This window comes from Typopeltis vanoorti, chromosome 3 (assembly GCF_054136105.1).
Source record: "Typopeltis vanoorti isolate ZY-2024b chromosome 3, IOZ_Tvanoo_1.0, whole genome shotgun sequence".
Classification (NCBI taxonomy): domain Eukaryota; kingdom Metazoa; phylum Arthropoda; class Arachnida; order Uropygi; family Thelyphonidae; genus Typopeltis; species Typopeltis vanoorti.
Genome location: NC_143551.1, coordinates 130,717,196 through 130,733,847, shown reverse-complemented (window position 1 = coordinate 130,733,847; position 16,652 = coordinate 130,717,196). Strand labels below are relative to the sequence as shown.

General features: G+C 33.0%; 1 protein-coding gene across 1 annotated transcript in view; it reads right to left on the bottom strand.

Moving 5' to 3' along the window:
- Positions 1 to 16,652, bottom strand: part of unc-13 (protein unc13 homolog) — a 1,156,644-nt gene that overhangs the window by 1,004,854 nt on the left and 135,138 nt on the right. The gene's annotated exons all lie outside the window — the stretch shown is intronic.

Genomic DNA, 16,652 nt, shown 5'->3' with positions numbered 1-16,652 from the left:
GTTGCCAATACACTTTTTAATTAACAATTACAAGTACAGGCATATCTTGGTCATACAACATGTTTGGTTCCAGACCAATGTTATATAGCAAATTTTGTCATATAGCAAATCACTGCTTTTTTTTTTACTAGTAGATACATGTAAGGATTTAATAATGATTTTATTAGCTATTTATTTATTTATTAAAAATGGTGTTTTAAGCATATGTGAATAAATGACATAAATACAGTCTTAATTTACATCAGTTATGCAAACAAAAAATTTAGAATAATTATTGAAAATGTAAAATTTATTCTGAATAACTTAGCATAAGGAAACATGCCAACCAGTTTGTTCAACAGTCTACAAAATTAAAACTTTTCCCATTTCAGCAATAAGATCATCATATTTATGGATAACTGTAGTATTAACAAGTGTAGCACTTTTCACTTTATCTTTGTTATTAACAGCTGTAACAACAGTAGTGCAATGCTTCATCCAGCAGTGGACAGAAAATGGCTGTGATGATGATTCCACACAACTGATGACAGATAGCATAATGGACGGAATTTAATGGTAACATTGTAGGATGTGTTGTTTCCAGGTCAGCATATAATCTTGCAGCATATAAGCAAATAATCTTGTTGTTGTCATTTTTCTGCCAAGTGCATCTGGAAGAAGTCCAGGTAGCAGTATATGAAGGAGAATGCTGAGGCCATGATTTGCAGAATAGCTGAATTCAAATTCTCCATATGAATGGCGTAGTTAGGAATTCATTACTGTATATTCCATGCCCCAACCAAATGCAACTCAACAACCATCAAAACTCAAGCAAAGAAAAAACAGATTACACAAGGATAAAAGATTTGCCTGTCCAGAGGCGTTAGGTAGCAGCCCTACCACTGGACTTACCCAGTGACAGGTTAGTAACCTGCCCTGGGGAAATTCAAAATACTTTCAAGTTTCATGCAGAGAAAAGCCGGACGGACTGTCAGGGAAAAGACCACAACCCAGGAAACGGTAAACGAAATTGGAAAAAGGAACAGATAATGAAGATTGCAACATGGAATGTGAGAAGCATTGCACACAAAGAAGAAGAACTTGATAAACAACTAAACCAAGCTAACATAAAGATATGTATAGTAACAGAAACAAAGAAAAAACAAAAAGGTACAAAAGAAACAAACAACTATATACAAATCTACAGTGGGGTAAAAAAAGAAGAAAGAGCAAAAGCAGGTATAATGATTATGGTACATAAATCCCTAAAGAACAATATTGTATATTACAACTATTTGAATGAAAGACTAATAGAAATTAGACTCAAGACATTAAGAGGCCACATAACAATAATTGGTGCATATGCACCAGAAGAGGGAAAAGAAGAAGACAGTAATATATTTTATAAAGAATTACAGAATGCCATAGATAAAACAAACAAAACTGACTATTTACTGCTAGCAGGAGATTTAAATGCCAGAATAGGAAACAAAAAATACAAAACAAACATAGGTAAATTTGGCGAAGGTACATGTAATCAAAATGGTCGCAGATTGCGCGATTTTGTCATTTATAATAATATGAGAATAATGAATTCAATGTTTAAACACAAGGAAATACATAAATATACTTGGTCAGCCAGAGGATACAAATCAGTAATTGACTACGTTATCACAAATTTTAAATTAGCGGAGTTAATTTTAGATGTAAGAGCATATCGAGGCTTTGAATTAAACTTTGATCATTATATGGTATCAGCAAAAATTCGTTTTAAACCAAAGTGGCTAAAAACACATAGAATTGAAAATTCTTACCAGCCAAGCTACAAAATTTCTTCATTACAGGATCCTCAAGTTAGACTACAATATCAAAAATGCACAAACTTAAAAACAGAAACCACACATGAATCAAGTGACATAGAAGATGAATGGGAAAATTTGATACAAATTCTCACAAAAGCAGCAACAGAAATTAGGAATAAAGCACAAGTGGATTAGAAAAAGAGGACTATGAGACCTGGAACAAAGAAATAGAAAATATAATAAAAACCAAAAAGGACAGTTACCAGAAATGGCTAAATTCCAAAACAATAGAAGCAGAAATAGAGTATAAAAGAAATAGTGCAATTGCAAAACGAGAAGTAAGGAAAAAACAGAGAAAGATGGAACAATTCCGTAACAGAACTAGAAAAGGATTTATTTAAGCCACAACCCAAAACCTATAAAGTAATAAAATACATGAATAAAGAAATAAAAGAAAAGATAAAAATACAAACAATAGATTTAGAAAAATGGGTGACCTATTTCCAAAATCTCTGGACAGATGAGAACGATGAATTAAAATTTTATAAGACAAAGAATGACCTAATAGAAAATATCACAATGTTAGAACTGAAAAATATAATAAAGAAGATGAAAAATAGGAAAACGCCAGGAGAAGACAATATAAATATAGAACTATACAAAAATGCAGGTGAAAAATTTAATGAAAGACTTTTGAAATTTTTTAATATGGTTTGGATGTCTGGAAAAACCCCTAACTCTTGGAAAAAAAGCACTGGTCATCCCAATCTATAAAAAAGGAAATAAAGACAATTGCAATAATTATAGGGGAATTAGCCTGCTGAATACAGGATATAAAATATATGCAGGAATATTAAAAGAGAAACTAAGCAGCATTGTAGAAAATAAATTACTAGAAGAACAAAATGGCTTCCGAAAAGGCCGATCCTGCATAGATCCAATTTTTACTTTAAAATTATTAATAGAAAAGAGAAGAGAATTTCAAAAAGAAACACATGTGGCGTTTATTGATTATGAAAAAGCGTTTGACAAAATTAGTCGACAAAAATTGTTTAAAATATTAACTGATTTAAACATACCAAACCAACTTTTACAATCTATTCAAGAAATATATACATGAAATACAATAGCAGTTAAATTAGAACACACCTCAGAATGGAAAGATATATCAAGAGGAGTACGACAAGGATGTACCCTCTCACCTCTGCTTTTCAATATATATATAAATGAAATATTAACAATCTGGAAACAGCATAACCCATTTGGTATACAAATGACCCCACAAATGAAGATAGATACACTACTATTTGCAGATGATCAAATAGTATTAGCTACATCAGAAGATGACTTACAAAGATCATTAAAATCATTAAATGATATCTCAAAGCAATATAACATGACAATATCCAAAGTAAAAACAAAAATAATGGCATTCAAAGGAGAAAACCCAATAAGAAGTAAAATAGTGATAGATAATAAAATACTAGAACAAGTAAACACTTTCAGATACTTGGGATGTGATCTATCATACGAAGAAGAAAAAGACATAGACACTAAAATATCAAACGTTGCCAAAGTAAATGGCATAATAAATAGCATATTTAAGCCATCCCTGGTACAAAAACACACTAGAATCAGACTATATAATGTCTTGTCAAAACCAACTCTACTATACGGAAGCGAAACATGGACCATGAAAAGGAAAGATGAAAAATGAATTCAAACAGCAGAAATGAAGTTCCTCAGAAAAACAGCTGGATATACCAAGTGGGACCACAAAACAAATGAAGAAATCTTACAATCCCTAAAAATCAAACCAATTAATTACTACATAAGACAGTATAAACAAAAATGGCTAGAACATTTAAATCGAATGGACAACAGCAGACTACCAAAAATATACAGATACAAAATAAGTGGAAAAAGAAGATCGGAAAGCCAAGAAAGAGATGGCATGAGACCAGAACAGGCCACATGGCCTATATTCCATGATAGGAAGAAGAAGAAGAAGAAGAAGACAAGGATAAAAGGCAAACATACCAAAGCCATCTACATTCGGCACTTGGTTACACATAAAAAAAAAATAAATAAATGAAAATATTGTAAAAACTCACTAACTTATAATTAAACATTTGTATAGACTGTTTAATTAAACATTTGTATAGACTATGAAAACTATCTGATAATGTATTTTACTCTATTTGTATATATAAGGAAAATATTTTTATTTGTTTATAACAAACAATCAACCCAAAATAAATGTAAAAACCAACAGAAAATGTTGATAGAATACTTGAAATGTATATTTATAAATATTATGTATATGTGATGAGAATAATAAACATTGTCAAACATTCACTTCACAACCACGTGGCATTAGATCCAATCTTGATGTTCATTTCCATCTCCAATCCACAAACTACAGTTGCTTTGACTTTTCTTGTTTCAAAGTTAGCAAATGCCTATATGTTCACTCTAATATACTATTTCAGAGAGTTTCCAATTTAGAATATCTGCCTATCCCACAGCCTGGAAATTGGCCTATATTCAACCCATTCCCAAAAAGGGCAACAAGTCACTGCCGTCCAACTACTGCTCCATCTCGCTCACCTCAGTCCTGTCTAAAGTAATGAAAAAAATCATCAATTCCCAACTCCTACACTACCTTGAAGCTACCTGCCTAATAAATGGCATATGGTATGTATTCTGTTACTGCCGATCAACAGGAGATCTGCTCACATGTCACCCATCTCTGGTCAAATGTCATGGAGAAGTTTGGTGAATCTCAAGCGGTTGGACCTGATATTTCCAAGGTGTTTGACCGGGTCTGGCACAAGGACTTACTAAGCAAAGCTGTCATCGTTTGGTCTATCTCAAGAATTCTGTAATTGGATTGCCAGCCTTCTGTCTGGATGCTCACTATGTGTGGTGGTGGATGGTTCTATCAAATTATTCAAAAACTGCCTTATTCTAATAAAAATTCATTTGCTGTCTCTATCACTCTTCTAATAGCACCCTCCTAATATCACTTCCCTAATATGAGATCATCTTTCCAAGATATTTTAATATTTACAATCTCCAACTGGCTTTCTTTTACTTTTCTTCTAACAATGTAGCATTTTATAAATATCACATCCTTAGAATACAAAAAATTAGACTTTCTCTGTTGCCTAATTGTTACTTTACCTCTGAACAGTGCCTAACATAGCTTTGACCCATAATACATTTTATTTCAAACAATTAACAATTCTTATTCCATCAAACATTTCACAACACAAAATGATAAAACAATCAGGTACTCAAAAATCATTACATTCTAAAAGATTTTACCTAACACTTATCTGCTACCTGTATTTTCTTTAAGAATTCTTCATTTCCCTTTATCAAATGATTGTACTCTTTGTTCAGCAATATTGCATTTTGTGATTATCATAGCCTTCAGAGTGTACCTTTAGTTGGATTTTCTCAGGTATCCACATATTGTTTATTATGGAAAATACATGCTCTGTTACTGCATTTGTTCCTGGTAAGCACATAATTCAATTATTAATTTATAAGGTTTGAAAGAAACACGATTACTCTGTAAATGGGAAAAAAATCTTGGTTCATTTCATGTCAATTTCTGTTTTATTCTAGGACCATTGTTGAATTTTTTCAGCTGTTACAAATCTTTTTAAATACATTTCATCGAATAATTCACTATCAGATAACTCTCCTTTGTCAAAATATTATCTTGAAAAAATTAAGCTTTCCTCCAAGTCCTTCCATCTACCATATTTTTCAACGTAATCCATTTAAAATTCTGTAGATGATTGATTGCACTGTACATTTTTTCCAAGTACAAAATGCAGCTGAAATAGAAATCAAAAATTCTTTCACAAACCATTGTGGACTACCATTGCAAGAAAGTTCATTTATGAAAGATTTTACAATGGGAGGAACAAATTCACAGCCAATGCTTTCTTTGTACTTAAAAATTAAAGCATCAATTTCTTCTGAAATTTCCATTATTGTTCGTTTTTCTCCCTCAATCCTTTATATTGCTTGAAAGAATAATGACGGCTGGTTATGTAAAAAAAAAGCAACCAAAGTTCAGCCTGTTCACTCGAGAAGAAATTTTTTAAAACAATAGGACAGTTTTTGAAAGAAAGAAAATATGTCTTCAGTGGCACAAATAATTTCAATATTCTTTTGACTGCTGGCAGTAATGCCAACCACCTCATTCTTCCAACATCAAGCAATCCATGATATTCAATTTCGGCATCTATGCAAAATTGCTTCAGTGTTTCCACTTAAACTATGTAAATGTAGAAATGAGAATAAATTTTAACAATTATACTTTCAATGTCCATTGCAAGCAAGTCTGCATCCATTTAAATGGCATGGATAACATGAGCAGTGCAGCCAACTCCAATAACTGGTCATTTTAATTTATCAATTAAATGATAATAAACATTTTTGTTCCCTTTGCATTACAGACCACCAAAATTGAAGTTACTATTGTCAGTGCAATATCCTATTAACTTTTTTGTCATTAGTCTATAATATTTCCAAAATAGAATTTGAAATCATTTCTCATTTTTCTCTCCAGAATGGGAAACTAAATCCAAAACTTGGATTTGGGTTCCATGTCTTGGCCAAAATATCTTATGAGATAAGGAAACAACATGACAACTTTGTGGTTTGAAACATCTGAATACAAGGTAATAAATTGAACATTGACAAGTGTAGCCTTTAATTGATGAAGAGAATATTGCAGGATAATATTTTTTACAATTGCTAATTTTTGTTCAAACAAAGATTTTATAATTTTAGATGTACAGTCCATTGATCTGAATGAATGACTGCAATACTCAGAATAAAAAGAAAAGATGGTTTCAGCTAATGTAAGTTTTCTTTCTTCATCGTTAAAAGTTTTTGTATGAACAAATTTAAGAATATTTGAACCTGCTACTGATTGTATAGCACGCTTGTGTCTGTCTGATCGAGTGTGTCTTGTAATATCATTCCTTCCACCAGAAAAAATTGAAAATTCTGAATGACAGATCGTACACTGAACACTTGAGTCCAATTTTACTTTTTTAATAAATGGAAATTCTTTTGAAGTTCTTCATTAAATTTATAAGCTCTTTTCTTAAAAGCCATTTCTGAAATTAATAAAATTAGAAGAAAAAAATATATTAAAGCTCAAATTATTAACATTTACTCGATTATTTTTTTAATTTTAAAAGTATAATTTTAAATTATTGGAAAATAAAAATAAATGTTTTTCCTTTTAAAAACATAATTGCAATAATAAAATAAAAAGTTCTATAAAATAATTGATCCTTTTGCTGCATAACTAAAATAAGATTACATCATGGTGTGTAGAGTATGAAACCTTGACACTGTGCAGATACCAAAAACTTAACTTTTAAATAGTGCGGTCCGAATAAAGAATTCATATTTTGAAAATAAATAAAAAAGACATCTGACAGCACCCACACAAAAGAGAATACAAATAAGCTGTCATTTGGTGTCTTCTGCAGTGAAAGAGTTAGGGAAGGCCCACTTTTACAATAGTCGAATATATATATTAGGCTGTTTATCTGATGATTGTAAAGATGAGCCTTAATAAGTAAACATAAAAACTTATCGACAAATCCACATTACTGAAATAAACGTTGAAATTGTAAACACAAAAGTACACCTAAATTATGTGGAGTATATTCAGGAATATTAAGTTGTTCATTTTAGACAAATTATGGACTCTACAACATAAATAATAATTTTTAATTTTCCGACGTTTTGACCTTCGTATTAAGGTCATCATCTGGAGTATACGCATATATATATACACACACACAGAGACAAGCTAAATTACATTTCACACAGTATCCTAAAGAGACAATGATTTGATCAACGGTTATTCTACTGGCCTGACTTCTAGTGAAAATAAAATAAAATTAAAATAAATGAAATAAAATAAAATAACTACATCAAAGCCATATTCTGTTTAAGACAACATCAGACAAACATTCTTTCATATAGATAGTTTTCTTACAGTAAAAATGATGTCCTAATTTAACATGACACTTGTTATATTAGATTTAAGATACTGGATTATCTATGGTCCTATTTATAATTAACTCTTAGGGAGAAAGGTTAAGTGGGTAGAATATGTGCCTTCCATATTCTTGGGATTTTTTGACCCTCATTATTGTTAAGATTAGGGTGGTCAATAAGAACCTACAGATTTCCTTAAATTTATGTTCATATCATGTTTTGGTATGTTGTAAACAATAGGTCTTTTCCAGTCAATTCTATGTAGTGTTCAGGGCATGATCAGAAAGGTCAGCTTGAACATAGTTATTATATTTAACATGTCGTTTATATTCCTTTCTTCTGATAGGAATTGGGTGTCCTGTTTCCCCTAAATAGGACAAATTACAGGTGAAAGGAATACGATATACTCCAGAGTGAGCCAGCAGAGGGAGTGGATCCTTGGATGAGTAAGTTCTTTAATTTTGCAGGTTTAAAGGTGGTTTTAAGGTTGTATTTCTGCAGTATTCTGCTTATTTTATCTACTATCCCTTTAATGTACGGAATGGTTACAGTTTTATTGTAGTCTAGTTTATTTTGGTTTTTAAGTGAGGTCTTGTACAGAATTGTCTTGATAGTATTTTGCAGGGGTGTTCAACCCGTCGATCGCGGAGCGATTTTTGGTCGATCTCTTGGGTATTCCTCCTTACTTACAAATTTAATTAAAACTGAAAACATGATTTTTTATTTATCATTATTTTGTAATATTTTTAATTCCCTTTAAGTCTATTGCTATTTGTTTGTTTATTTATTGTTAAAATTGTCAAATCAGTAATTTTCTTATAAGTCCAGGTAAATGGATTAATTTGGATTAGTAGAAGTCAAACAACGAGCCCAGTGAATATGATTATAAGCAAAGTGTAAAAACTCGATTGTAGCTTAAATATTAAATATTCCAAAGCACATTACATCGATTTTTTACTTCGGTTAAGTCCCGTGTGAATATTGTAAAAAAAATAAACATTGTTTGTCTCGGTATAGTTTGTATTAGATGTTTTTGTAAATAACTCTTTTGAAGCCAACTGTATATACTGCTTTAATAAGAATATGTTAGAGTGTTAAAAACAAAGGAAAAAATGTTTTTGTCACCGAAGCTGTACATGGCGGCATTAGAAAGATTGTTATTGAAACTTGTATGTATGAGAAAGGCTAACAGGCTCTAAGTGTAAACATCTTCGAAGTCAGTCAGAAAGAGTTCAAACAACTTTCCGATGGCTGGCAACTTACAATCAAAAGAAAGCGGAGGAGAACAAAAGGCATGTCGAACTTGAAACTTAAGATGAAAGACTCATACCAATTCTTTGCGGGTTGCCAAACTTCATGCGAGGTCTCAGAGGAGGACTAATAAAAAGAGACTGAAGCAAGCAGAAGGGGTCTCGGTTCCAGAACTGCTGTCAGAGAGGAGGCTGCCAAGCCCAGAGTCGCCGTCAGAGAGACTGCCCAGATCTACGTTGCTTGAGAGAGGAGTTTCCCGCTTCCAGAAAGGAGCTTCTCGGTTCGAGACGTTGCTAGAGAGAGACTACTTCTAGGGTGCAGACAAGGTTTCAAATTGCCAAAAGGAAGAGTTCCAATTGCTGGAGAAAAGTTTCCAGGTCAGGTTAATGTCAGACATTCACCAGTGTGTTGCGTTTTCATTACAATTTGATGAATCAAACGACTTCACTGATATTGCTCAGTTAATGGTATTTATTCGCATGATATTTCAAGATCAATCAAGTAAAGAAGAACTTTTGAAAATTATGCCATTATTGGGAAGGAGGAGAAGACATTTTTTCGGCATTTGAGAATTTGTGAAACAACACAAACTTCTGCTTTTTAAACTTGTGTCTATTACTACTGATGGTGCTCCTGCAATGATAGGTAATAAATCAGGCTTCATTTCATTATGTAAAAACAATGACAAATATCCAGATTTTCTAATGTACCACTGTATAATTTACCAACAAGTACTGTGTAGCAAAAGATTAAACACAAAAGATGTTTTGGATATTACATTTAAAATTGTAAATTCTGTTCGAGGTAAAGTCCTGCAACGGCAGTTATTTAAATTACAGGCAGATGATGATAGGGAACGTCTGTTGTACAATAATATTCGCTGGCTCAGCAGAAGTCAATTTTTAGAAAGATTTTTTGTATTAGTTAATGATACAAAAATTTTTCTTGATGAAAAAGGAGATATTTATCCACAATTGAGTGATAAAAGATGGTTGTTACACTTATCATTTTTAGTAGATTTCTGTACGAAATTAAGCAATTTAAATTTAGAGTTACAAGGTAGAGATAAAAATTTAATTGACATGTTAAGTTCAATAAAAACTTTCCAACAATATTTACTTTTATTAAAGAAAAATATAAATAACTGCGAATTTAGACATCTCCCATATTTATTAAACTTTTTTGAACAAAATCAAGAAATGATTCGCTATGATTTAAAAGAATTTATTCGTGAAATAGAATTAGTTGAGGAAGAAATAAATTCAAGATTTAAAGATTTTAATAAAACTGAAATGATTGTATCTTTTATCAATAATCCATTTCAAGAAAACTTGAACATCACAGAAATTTCAAATAAAATTAGTGGGATGTTTGATATAAACCAAGCTGAAGTAGAACTTGAGATAATAAACATTCAGAATAGTTTACATTTAAAATCAATAAACAATGAAATCATTTGGAAGTATGCACATGAAAAATTCCCAATATTAACTGATATTGCACGAAAAATTCTGTTGTGTTTCAGATCGACATACTTGTCAGAATTCGCTTTTTCAAATATGATCATCATAAAAAATCAATTAAGAAACCAAATTACAAATGATCATTTGGATGATTGTCTGCGATTGGCCACTTCTTCATATCAACTTGACAATGAAAATATTGTGAGGTCCATCATCATTATCAAATTCTTGTACCCTCAAGGGGTGTACAGGATATGATAGTACTACATGAAAAATTTACCTCATTACTAACTTCCTATCTACAGTTTTCCTCCAAATCAGTCTGTTATTTGTCAAGACTTCAACATCATCAGATCTTATATTTCTATCGTCTAAGGCACTTTGTACCATATCAATCCACCTATATCTTGGTCTTCCTTTGCATCATTTTCCTGCCAACCTGGCAGAGAACACTTGTTTTGCTAATCTTTCCTCGCCCATTCTGTTCAAGTGACCATAACACCTGAGATTAGCTCTGCTAATGCAATCCTGGATGCTGACAATGTCAAGTTCTATCCTAATATCCTCATTTTTAATATGATGTTTAATATAACTGTTCATGCCTCTAATCTTTCTCAGGACTCTCATATCTGTGGTCTCTAGTCTTTGGTCAAGTGTTTTACTTCTGACCCAGCTCTCAGATCCATAAGTTAAAACTGGTTTAAACACTGTCTTGTATACAGCTAATTTAGTGTTCCGACAAATTTCTCTCTTATTCCATATGAATTTATTTAATTGACTTCCTACAATACCAGCTTTGTCTTCACTAAAAATCGTGCCTAAGTAGCTGAAATGTTTTACTTGTTCCACAGGTTCCCCATTCAAAAGACAGTTGACATTTTCAACGATTCTACCTATTTTCATCGTCTTTGTCTTTTTATTGCTGAACTTCATACCATATCTATTACAACAGTTATTCAATTTAGTCAGGGAATCTTGCAAACTTGTAGCGGATTTATTTAGAAGAATAACATCATCTGCATAAAGCAAAGAGCTGACATTAACATCTCCAATTCTGATATCCTGTTTAATACCACTTTCCTTCATAATGTGATCCATATAGATAATGAATAACAGAGAGGATAATGTACATCCTTGTCTCACACCAGATTTAACATTAAACCATCTTCCTGTACTTCCTTCAATTCTAACTGCTGACTTACAACTTAAATAAAGACCAAGTATTGCTTGATATAATGCCCCATTGACACCATATAACTGTAGCGTATTGAATAGCTTCTCTCTTGGCACCTTGTCATATGTCTTTTCCAAATCGACAAAACTTAAATACAGATCTTTGTTATATTCCCATGATTTCTCCACTATCTATCGTAAAGTGAAGATCTGATCCTGACAGCCTCTATTTGGCCTGAATCCAGCTTGTTCTTCACCAAGCTTTTCTTCCACAATTCTTCTCAACCGTTTTTCAAGTATACTGGCATAAATCTTGCCCAGCACACTCAGTAGGGAAATACCTCTGTAATTTTCACATTCAGTTTTGTTTCCCTTTTTATATGTGGGTACTATTAGAGCTCTACTCCAATCATCAGGAATTCGTCCCATTGTCCAGGCCTTCTGAACTATGTAGTGCAGCCACTGTAAGACTTTTATACCACCATACTTCAGCATTTCTGGTCGAATATCTTCTACTTCTGCTGCCTTTCCACATTTCAAGCCTCTGATGGCTTTTTCTACTTCAAGTATGGATATGTATTCCTGACTGTATGCCTTTTGAGTGTTTTTTACCACTGTGCTATCACTGCTTGTTTTATTCACCAATTTTTCGAAGTAATTACTCCACACTTCAAGGATATCTTTTTCTCCTGTCATCTCTAACTCCTTTTACAGCACTCTTTCCTCCATTTCTAAGCTTCTTCAACAACCTCCAATATATCTTACCACCTTCTTGATATTTATTTTCTATGTTCTTGCCAAAGTCTTCCCATAACTTTTGTTTAGCTAGTTAAACTATAAAAATGTCCTGAGTAGAAATCCAACAGGTATTTGCCATTATTATTAGCTTTGCTCTTTTCTCCAAATTTTCCCCAAATTTTTTTTGTATGTCTGACAATCACTTCCTACCCTGCTATTTAGATTCCCAACAAGGACCAGCTTTTCCTTTTTCATTGTGTCAGTAGCTTTCTCTAGCGCCTCAAAAAATTCCTCCACTTCTACCTTAGTAGAGCCTTCTGTCAGACTATAGGCACAAATAAGTCTCATTGTCCAGTTACCCATTCTGAAATTTGCCCACATCACTCTACTTGACACTGCCTGCCATTCAAGAAGATTAGCCTCGTATTTTGTGTTCAGTGCTATAGCTACACCTTCTTTTCCTTGATTGTCATTGCCTGAACATAACATTTTGTATTTATTGCTCAGAAAGATCTCACCAGTTTTTGTCTTTTTTGTTTCAGTCACCCCTATTATGTTGATCTGGTACTTATCTAGTTCCTCAGCTAGCTCCATTTCTTTGCCATTCAGGCTTCTTGTGTTGATAGTACTGATCTTTAACTCTAGTGATGTTGAGTTGGGGGTGTGCTTTCCGATTTGTTCCAGTAGCTGACTTTTCGCTGTTTGCCCTAGTTCCCCTGGCGAAAACAACGGGGGCCTTGTTTAACTGGGCGACACCCCAGCTGGCATGAAATTTTGTCATGTTGTACCATCATTTTGTATATTGGTTTAAGCCAATAAGAATACAATCTGTCAGCTAAATCCCAAATTGCCAGCCCATCCTCATTTGTTCAGTATCCAGGTAGATATCCAACAGGGTGCACCACGAAAAGGTGAGGATTGGACATTAGGTCAGAAGACCTGGTCGGTTCTCTGCATTCCTTTAAAGGCTATGTGGAGGTCTCCTCTCAGTTATACAGCTTTGACCCCTTAAGCATCCCTTGCGAGGTCCAAACAATGCCAAATTTCACATTAACTTCTTTTTTTTTTTTAATCAACCAGCATTTCCTGTAACTTCAGAGTTTGTAATCAATCTGTTATAAGGCATATATGATTTAACAACTACGTATTCACCTATTAACAAATTGTCTTCTCATTTTCCTTATCCTAAAGACAAACGCTGAAGTTTATCTCTTCCTGGAGTTTATCAAATTCCTTGCAATTGTGATCTTTCCTATTTTGGACAGACTGGACGTTCTCTTGATAAAAGAATCCAAGAACATCAATCCTCCATTCTTCACAACAAACCTGAAAAGTCTGGATTGGCTCAACATGGGATTGAAACTGACCACAGCATCTTTTGGTCCAGGACTCGCCTCTTACATAGATCCCGTTATAGGTTCGAATGTTTGTTCAAGGAAAGCATGGAGGTCTTACTCCATCGTCCCAAGCTGAATCGTAATGACTATATATCTATATCAAAAATCTGGGAAAGTCTAATCACGATTACTCATTAATTTTTTTTTTTTTCACTCGTGTCTCTACTTCAAAATGTTCCGTTTTATACTTAATACTTAGTGATATAACATCACACGGTGTGTTCTATTTTTAACGATCTATTGTTAGTATTCTAGCTTGTATTTTTTAAAACAGTTCTTGTAATACCACTGAAGATGGTCTGCTATTTCCAGACCAAAATATTTGGTTAATTAAATATCTTTCTTGTGTTTACGTGCATTTATCATTCAGTCTTATGTCACAAGTATCCTTAAAATCAATCAATCTGTTGTTTTTTCTAACTTTGGTTTTCCAAAATAGGGAAATAAATATTTTATTCCAATATAGTTGTTGTTTTTTTTGTTGTATTAAAATAATTAAAAGTGATAAATAAAATTTTAAACACACAAATAAAGTTTTTAGTTGTGTATTTTTTTAGTTGTTTATTTTTAGTTTATTTGTGCGTAATCAGATATCAGGTTGGGGGAATGTGATCTATATAAGAGAGTAGATCGCCGAATAACTTTTTATAGAAAAGTAGCTCACGTAGTAAAAAAGGTTGAACACCACTGGTATTTTGGCTGTAACCATTTTTAAGAAAGTTTTGCTGATAATTTTTAATTAATCTTTAAGTGCTTGTTCATTGGAGCAAATCTTCAAAGCCCTGTTTTTTAGTGTATTAATGATGCCTAGTTTTTGTATTGGGTGGTGGTAGGAGTTTATGTGTATATATTGGTCAGTATGTGTCAGTTTCTGGTAAACAGTGAAGGAAAGACTGCCCGAAAGGAGAGAGGAAGATGTGTTACAAGTGTATCTAGAAACGGAAGTGTGTTCTGCTTTTCAATCTCAATTGTGAATTATATGTATTTGTATTGTTTATTTAGGTGGCTGAGGAAAGTTTTCACTATCTAGCCATGGGCCAGATAGTGAAAACATCATCAACATATCTAAGCCAGACTTTGGGTTTTAAAGGAGAGGAATCTAGAGCACGTCTCAAAATATTCCATGTAAAAGTAAGCAATACAGGGAGGGGGGGGGGATAATGGTGAACCCATGGCTGTGCCTTCTTTTTGTAGGTAGAAAGTGTTTTACCACACAAAATAGCTAGAAAATAATACATGCACAATCAGGAAATTAAAAAGTATTATTTATAACATGGTTGTAGAATCCATAATTTGTCTAAAATTAATGCTGATCACAGTGTAACACTAAAGAAAAGATGTCTAACTGCAACACTGTGGCAGTTAGACATCTTGCCAACCAATCTAGCAAAATTCACATCGACTATTTACAAAATCCAGGACATTTTCTGGGACATATATTGAAGCTGGACACTGCACTAAAATCTGCAGTGTCCTTCAATACCTCCACACAAGCTGGGATGTCTGGTCACCCAAGACTAACACCATATAAATCACAAATTCATTCATTTGAATTCACATTTAGTGCAGTAGTTAGTGCCCATAGATTCCACATTGTACAAATTGTCCACCATAGGAGGCAACTTAAAAGTATTTTTTAAGTACTGTAACATAAAGTAGCAGTTAATTAATGATGCATCTCTCATAAATTTATGCCAAATCATTAGCTATCAGTAATGATCTAATACAAACTGTTTAATTTACTTTCTGTAACATAGATGATCCTCTTTTTCTACATTGTAAAAATTGTCTACCTTTGAAATACAGCCACTTTTCTTCTTACTTCATAGATAATCCTCAACATTCTTCCCACACCCAAGACCAAAAGGTCTTTTCTTAACTATCTTTCCTTTAAATGCATTGTAGATGTTATCTCTCTTCTTTGCAACATCAACCATAACCAGTTTTAGCTAGCCATACTTCCCTACCTAACATAAGAGCTACATGAAATACTTTCTAATTTTATTAATTATATGAAGAGCCAAAGGCTTCAATTCAGCGACATAAACTTATTTAAGTTAAGGGATATTATATCCCATATTGTTTCATAGCCAAATAAGAAACTCAAAGAGTTTCATGCCGAATATCGTAAATATATAAAGTTCGGCGAGTCCAAGCATAACAAATACCTGGATAGTGTTACAACTGACCCTTTAGGGAGTGCAACACTATCCAGGTATTTGTTTACACTTGGACTCGCCGAACTTTATATATTTACTATATTCGGCATGAAACTCTTTGAGTTTCTTATTCGGCTATGAAACAATATGGGATATAATATCCCTTAACTTAAATAAGTTTATGTCGCCGAATTGAAGCTTTTGGCTCTTCATATAATTAATAATTTATTAGGACACCTTCTTGGCAAATCTCATAGCAGGATTTATATATGTAAGTTCTGTTTGCTACAAACTTGGTATTTCTAGGTCTACCTACTCACTGATGAAACCTCAATAAAAGGTTGAAACCAGTCTGGGTAGTGACCTTCTCTCACTCATAATGTAGAACAGTAATACAGCTCCTAGGAGCTGGGTTTCACATTATGGGGAAATATCAAGAACAGTGATCGGAGCTTGCTCTGCCCTTACCATGAGTTGCCTCAGTGTTGCACTCCCTAAAGGGTCAGTTGTAACACTATCCAGGTATTTGCTTAAGCTTGGACTCGCCGAACTTTATATATTTACTATATATTAGGCATGAAACTCTTTGAGTTTCTTATTCGGCTATGAAACAATATGGGATATAATATCCCTTAACTTAAATAA